Source organism: Vicugna pacos, chromosome 3 (assembly GCF_048564905.1).
Source record: "Vicugna pacos chromosome 3, VicPac4, whole genome shotgun sequence".
Classification (NCBI taxonomy): domain Eukaryota; kingdom Metazoa; phylum Chordata; class Mammalia; order Artiodactyla; family Camelidae; genus Vicugna; species Vicugna pacos.
The window spans coordinates 15,197,213-15,204,700 of NC_132989.1; the positions used below are offsets into that span (position 1 = coordinate 15,197,213).

At 45.6% G+C, this 7,488-nt stretch overlaps 1 long non-coding RNA gene across 1 annotated transcript; it reads right to left on the reverse strand.

Moving 5' to 3' along the window:
• Positions 1 to 2,779: 2,779 nt before the first annotated feature.
• LOC140691430 (uncharacterized) lies at positions 2,780 to 3,478 on the reverse strand. Its single transcript, XR_012067050.1, has 2 exons — positions 3,304 to 3,478; positions 2,780 to 3,054 (listed from the first exon to the last, which is right to left on the reverse strand). It is a non-coding gene; the product is annotated as an uncharacterized lncRNA (long non-coding RNA).
• Between the last annotated feature and the right edge of the window lie 4,010 nt (positions 3,479 to 7,488).

The following is a 7,488-nucleotide window of genomic DNA, read 5'->3' on the forward strand; positions in this document are numbered from 1 at the left end:
ATCTGGATGAACCCGAGTGGACCTCTGAGTTTTTTCCTTCCCAGCATCCTTTTCCCCTCTGGTAACAGCTCCTGACTTGCCTTTAGTGAACTACGCCTCCTCACATCTTAGGCCATAGGTGTCAGTGACACTCCCCCTGCCTCCCAATTTTAGGAGCAAAAACATGATCAAGTCTGGCTAACCAACAGAATATATACCCTGGCTCCAGGGAGTGACTGGTTCAGCAATAAGCATGTCACTTAACAGAGTCAAGGGAGAGTCAGCCCTGGGAATCCTTCTGCTGGAAATCCTTGAGAATTTCTAGCAATTTCCAATTGGGAAGTGCTAAGTTGGTAAGACATAAGCCTGGGGATGCTGGTGACCTCTGCATAGGAAGAACCTACCTGAGGATAAAGTAGGCAAAGGCGAGCAGAAGAAGAGACTGAGACAGACCAAGTACCAATGACACCTATCCCCTGGGTCCAGCCATGCCTGAATTTAGAGCTAAATATTTCAGTTATATGAGTCAATAAATTCCCTTTTTGTCCAGTACAGGGACTATAGCCAATATTTTATAATGACTTTAGATGAAGTATAATCTCTAAAAATATTGAATCACTATATTGCACACCTGAAAATAATATAATATTGTAAATTAACTATACTTCAATCCATCAGTCGATCAACTCCCTTTTTTTGCTTAAGCCACTTTGGAGTGGGTTTTGTTACGTGCAATTCAAAAAGTGCTGACTACATGGGACATCTAAGGTGCCTTCCCACCCAGAGACTGGGATTCCAGGTTCCTTTTGGATCCTACTTCTACCAGACAATGATCTTCAAAGAGTTTCCAGAATTGAGCAACAGCACTCTCAGAGATCACTTAGTGCCAACCTCTCCTTATTTATGCAGGGAGACCTGGGGGTCAAGGAAGGGTGAGAACATGTCCTGAGTCATGCATACAACAAAGCCAACAGGATATCAGCCCTTGGCTCTGTCAATAAATACACCCACACGAGTGGGTGATAATAGCTGGCAGTGCAGTGCCAAAACACTGACAGGTCTCCTCAAGGACACGCACACAGGGACAGGGGCTCCCTCCTTCAGCATGAAAAAGAGAGTTACTGTACCTCAGTTTCTCTAATTGCAATTGAACAAACACACAGATAAATGCTGTTTTTATCATAAATGGAGTGTATGGAAATGGGGAAAAATTTTTTCAGGGGACAAATATGAGCAAAAAGGAAAATGAAGCCACTTGCACTAAAACTGACAACAACTGGGGAGCATATTTCTTTGCGTTTGCTTTATCTATGAAGATTTATATCGGGTAAGGTGGAGACTTACTCTGGGGGACCCAAACTATCCTCCTCAGGAATGAACTGGGATGAGTCTTGGGAGTGAAAAAGGGAAGAGGCTTCTACCAGACAGGGTTCTTGGTGTGAACACCAGAAATTAGAGAACAGGGGATTTTTTTGGAAGGCCAATGGAAGCTTACACAACTGATGAAAGACTAGAAGAGCAGGCTTGGTCAGCAGGAATTAAGGAAACTCTGAAGGTCAAGAAGCAGAAAGCAAGAAAAGCAGTCATTCCCCTTAACAGAGAAATAGGTCAGGATGCTATCAATGACCCACAACTGCTATTCCCTTGTCCTTGCCAGAGTTAAAGTCCTGGGAAAAGAGCATTTCAGATCACGTGTTCCCCACTGTTCCACAGGTGAGTAGAGGAGGGATCTGACCTCTTTGAGTTCAACTGGAGGAGACCAGCAATGGGAGGAAGGAGCCAAGAAGTACCCTAGCTCCAAGACAGTTGGGGAGAGGCAATTCTCTTAATGAAACCAGGGTGTTTTTAGTGGGGGGAAGGGCTAGTGTACAGCCCCAAACCAAGAGCTACCTATTAGTGAGCCTAGAGAGGGCAAGAGCTCTGGTCTACTGCTTCTAGGGCTAGTGTATCACTGAGCCTGCAAACTGGTCCCAACCCACTACCCTAGCACACTGTTGGTACACTTGGGAAATAAAGAAACCATGTTTGAGTGTGTGGACATAAAGAGCTATAACGCTGAGTGTCCAGGTCTATGTGTCATGGAGAATCCCCTGGAGAAGCAACTGCAGGACCAGCCTAATAAAATGTGCCTTGATCAATAAAGTGGTTTCTTTAGAGGACAGGGGCTTTACCTGGGGCTAGTTAGTGTTGACAGTGTTTCTAGGCTCCTGGAGATGTGATGGTGGAGGAGCGCTGCCTCTAGGCAACCAAGCTGCCCCTTTCAACAGTGCCCTCATGTGGCAGTCTCAGCAACTGCAGGATACACAATGGTCAGGTTTCTAGGTTTTTCTTCTTCAGGAGATGGCAACTAGAACTGCCTCTTTGGACCAAATAACTGCTCTGAGAGTTATCCTGGAAGGGAAGACCCCAAGTTGAGAAGAGAGTCATTCTCAGAAGAGGTGGGATGGGAACTCAGGCCATTCAATTTCAGTAATAAAAACCGTGTAACATAGCATCCTACTGGCAGGGAGGGTAATAGCTCAGTGACAGAGTACATACTTAGCATGCATGAGGTCCTGGGTTCAATCCCCAGGACCTCCAATTAAAAACAAAAAATCCATAGCATTCTTCTACATAAAGACTGATTCACCAGGATCTTTTGGATACTGATCTCCTACTGGCTATAATCCATCCAGCTGTCCTTGAATCTGTCTCACAGTTTTCCAACACATGTAACCACGAGGATATCATACATTTGCTTGTCCACTGCCTTGCTCAAGTTCAGGCATACTGTGTCACTATCATTTACTTGTCAAAGACGGACTTTAGGGGCTCATTTATTGAAGGGAAGTGAAGGAACTAGATCCCCGACCTTCAGTGTCCCCTTTGATTCTGGGGGTGGTTTGTAGGAGACTCACATTGCACCGGGAGTCCAGAGTCTTGATCCTTGGCTCCAGATTGGCCATTAACTTGCTGAGTGACCTTGAGCAAGTTGCTGGAGCTCTTTGAGCCCCACACCCCTCCTCAGGCAAATAATCCCATGGTGCCCACCTCAGGGCTGCTCACTGGTTTGAAGGAAGTTAACACTGCAGAAACCTAGAAAAGACAAAATAAATAAATCATTATTAACAACAAGTGATGTGGGGAGATTTTCTGCTGCAGTATTGGCTTTCTCGTGTCTGCAGAGTTGAGGAACTTGGAAACAGGGCTCTGGTTCAGAAAAACAGCTGTTAAGGCGTCTTTCTGCATGTGTGTACATGTGTCTGCAACTCGCTCTGACTCTGTGTCTCTCTCTGTGTGTCCCTCTGTCTCTCTCTCTCTCCCCTTCCTCCACTCCTCTCCTACCTTTTCCCAGTCTTAGCCAGGCCAGAGCTGAAGTGTTTTCACAAGTGACAGCTCAGGACCCTTTTAAAGCAGGTCTGCCTTTCCATAATGGCTGTGGTTAGAAGATCAGGCCATGTTGAGACAGCCTCTGGGTTTTTCTGGCTTCAGGCTTGAAAGGCAGAGCATTTTAGTCTCTTGCAAGTCCCAATTAAACAGAACTTCAGTGGCAGATCAGGGAACAGAAGCCCCAGGCTGCTGTATTAGGCTCCTGGGGAAGGAGAAGGGCCGGGAAAGGTAGCAGGGGTGGGAATCTGCCAGCACTTGGTTACTCGTGGTTTCAGGCCAAGGCAGGCAGCACTGATACCACCTGCTCAGCCCTGCTTCCTGCCCACCTCTGGCCTCTGCCAGCTTTCTGCCTCTGCAGCCTCCAAGGTTCAACACAAACCGGGGTGTGGATCCTGACTCTCTCACCTGCTACGTAACCTACAGCAAGTCATTAACCTCTTTCAACTGGATTTCTTTGGAAAATGGAGATGATAGGAGGTAAGCTGTAAGGATCAGGTTGAACAATTGCATAGCACAGAGTGGGAGCCAGCAAATTATGGGCTATAGACCAAACTTGGCTCACTCCCTGGTTTTGTATGACCTGCAAGCTAAGAATGGATTTTATATTTCTAAATGGTTGGGGGCGGGGCGGGAATCAAAAGAAGAGCAGTATTTCATAACATTGAGCATGATATGAAATTCAAATTTCAGTGCCTCTAAAGTTTTATTGGCACACAGTCAAACCCAATCATTTATGTATTTTCTAGCGCTGCTTTTACACTCTAGTGACAGCTGAGTAGTGGGGACCAAGACTGTATATGGCACTCAATACCTAAAATACTATCTCATCCTTTACAGAAAAAGTGTGCCTACCCTTGGCACAGGTACAAACTACCTGGATTCTGTTCTGTCACTTACTAATTACGTGTCTCTGGGAAGGCCACAATTTCCTCTTCTGTAAAATGGGAATAACAGTTGTGATTAGGGGCTATTTTAAGGATTAAATGAGTTAATACTTGTAAAGCACTAGGACCAATGTCTGCATGCATTACTATGAAAATAAATAATTGAGATCATGTATATGAGGAATTAAGCAATGATCTTGTATTTTGGATTTGGTTGGAAGCAAAATCAGAAAGAATGGTGGCTTTATCCCTGATACTGTCCTGGGCAATAGCTTTTCAGTCAGACACTCAAATGAAGATATCTGAGGTAAGACAGTGGAATGCACCAAGGGTGTGCAAATGGACAGGAGTGACTGAGGAAGGACAGAAAATGGATTCCCAGAGGCCCTGTTAGGAACAAATGCACTGACTAGACAGATGAAAATTTGGAAGGCTAAGCCTATATATGGCTGGTTACTCTACAGAGACATTAATGTGTGTTTTGCCTTTTTTTTTGTTTTTTGTTTTTCATTTTGCTGCTACCGAAGAACAAAAAGAATGAGAGATGGTTTCTTGTCTCCTCCTTGACAACCCCATCTCCCCAAGAGAAAAAGAGTTTTGACGCATGGAGTATTGAAAAGAAATTGAAGGTGGAGGCAGTTCTCCCAAGGTGGGAGAGGGTTTGGAAGACTTGAGGTGATGGAGGAGACACGACAGAGTAGGAGCATGTATGACATACATTTGAATACAAAGCATGATGTGCTGCCACTAAAGTGAGTGAAATCTCAGGTTGCATTAATAGAAGCAGGTCTTGTAGAAAGAGGGAGATGATGTCCTTTCTTCTACTCTGGCCAGCCCATGTACTATTCTGGGCAATTTAAGAGGGATGTGGACATATTCGGTAGTATCCCCAGAAGTCCTCATTAGTTGCACTGGGTTTTTCCTCACCCTCATCATCCCTGACCCATGGGAGCAGCTGATAAATGCCAGTAGCTCCAAACATTCTCAGTTATGCAGAACTCACCCACTCTCCCCTGGAGAAAGTGGGCCTGGAGGATGAGTCCTGTTGCAGGTCAAGAATTTTACTTTATCAGCAGCTACAAAAGCATTAACCTGATCCCTAGGGGCAAAGTTTAGCTTGTTTGGCAACTCCTGGGATCTGCTGGCCTGAGATGCTGTGTCTCCTAGTGGTCTTAGACTGAGTGACCCAACTCAAAGTCTTCAAGGCCCCCTGCCATGTGTCTGCAGCCTGATTTCCCAATCTTATCTCCCATTACTCCCTTTTACACGTGTACAACTCAGCCAAAGGAGAACACAGTTCAACTTTTTCAAAAGAACATGCTATATTAGTTGTTTCTGATTGTAAGGGGCAGAATGCCAACTCAAACTGGGTTGACCAAGAAAGGAAAGTTTACTGGCTCATGTGACTGAGATGTACAGGGTTTCCTGGCATCAAGCCCAGTTGGATCCAACATCTCAGGGTCCCTCGATCTCGGTCTCTTGGCTCAGTGTTAGCTTCATTCTCATAGGAACTTTCCCCTAGGAAGTTGAAAAATGGTTGCTGAAAGCTCCAGACTCAAATCTTGCAGCTCAACAGCTCTAACAGAAATAGAATTTTGCTCCCCCAAGAGTCTGAGCCCAAGGCTTAGGAACTGACTTTCATCGAACAGACTGGGGTTATTGCCCATCCCAAATCAAGTCCTGTGGCAAGAGGCATTGAACACAGTGACTGAACAGGCCCAAGTGACATGCCCCAGGATGCAGGGGAAGAGATCCCATTAAGAGTTGGGGGTATCACGAGAGTCAGTGTGGCTTACACTCAGGACTTGAGAGTGGCAAAGGGTGGTCCCTAAAGGACGTTGTGCATTCCATGATTAGAAGCAGGGGAAATGGGTGATAGGCAGGCAACAGCACACGCCCACCCCCACGCATGCTGTATCACTCCTCCTGGCAACCTAGTAAATTGGTATCAGTCCAACAGAGAGTGAGGGAAGCAAAGCCAAGAAAAGCAGGGGAAACCCTGCATTTCTTCTTGCTGGCTCTGAAAGGGGACTAGAAGAGAGGATGCGGAACCATGGGGAGGATTTTAAACTTTGAAAGTTAACCTTCCTGCAAAGATCATGACTAATGGAAAGAGAGATGCTCCTGGAGCCTGGACGCAGAATCAGGGAGGGAAACCCAGGGACTGGTGAGGAGTCAAGCAGCAGATGCTACCTAATATGCTTCTTCCCCGCCGATCCTTTTTTTTTTTTTTAAGGTGTTTTATTGGTTTTTTCAGAGTAAGCACATATGCATTTACTGGGGTTTTTTCCGGGGGGGTAGATAATTACGTTTATGTATTTGTTTATTTAATGGAGGTACTGGGGACTGAATCCAGGACCTTGTGCACACTAGGCATGCTCTCTACCACTAAGCTATACCCTCCCCCTCCATCCTTAAAGAGCCCTGTACTGTTCAGGTGTCTACCCAACCCAGCCTCAGAGTGAATCATGACTGGTCCAAGCTCATTATGATGCCACCACCCTTCTTGCCAACAACTAGACCAGGTGTGAACTTGTGATGTAATTCTGATCAATGATATCTGGGGGGCTTTTCAGAACCACTTTCTTCACTGACAAAAAGAAACGGGAAAAAATAGACCATCCCCCTGTGCTGGACAGTATTATGTCTAGAAGTGCAGCAGGTTATCCTATAATGAAGAAGACAGCCAGCCTGAAGGCCAGCTGATGTCAGAAGAAGACAGAGCAGAAAAATGGAAAGAACTTGAGACTTTGCTCAAGACGCTGAGCCACTGAATTAACCAATCCTGGGAACATCTTACTTTGGGACTTCTTAGAATATGGCATTACAACGTTCCTTTATAGGCCAGTCACACTGGAGCCCTCTCTTACTGTAGCCACAGCACCTAAGTGACTCAAATAGGCCTTGCTTATTGAGAGAGTTTCCAAAGAGAGAGGACACTTCCAACACAAGGTGCTGAGGCTCTAGGCAAGCTGCACAGCCTCCTGAGAAGTGCAAAGTGGTGGAAGGAGGATGCGCTTCAGAGACTCACACTCCTAGATCTGTCACTTAACAGCTGTGTGCCCTTGACCACATTCATTCAACTCTCAAGGACTCAGTGTTTTCATCTGTAAAATGGGAAGGATAACCTGTACTTCATCGAGTTATTGTGAGGCTCGAGACCATGCAGAGTTCTGACAATGATAACGGCCACATATGGAAGGATCACTTTTATCTGCATATCACCGGACCAGGAACTCAGTGATGTCCAACTAAT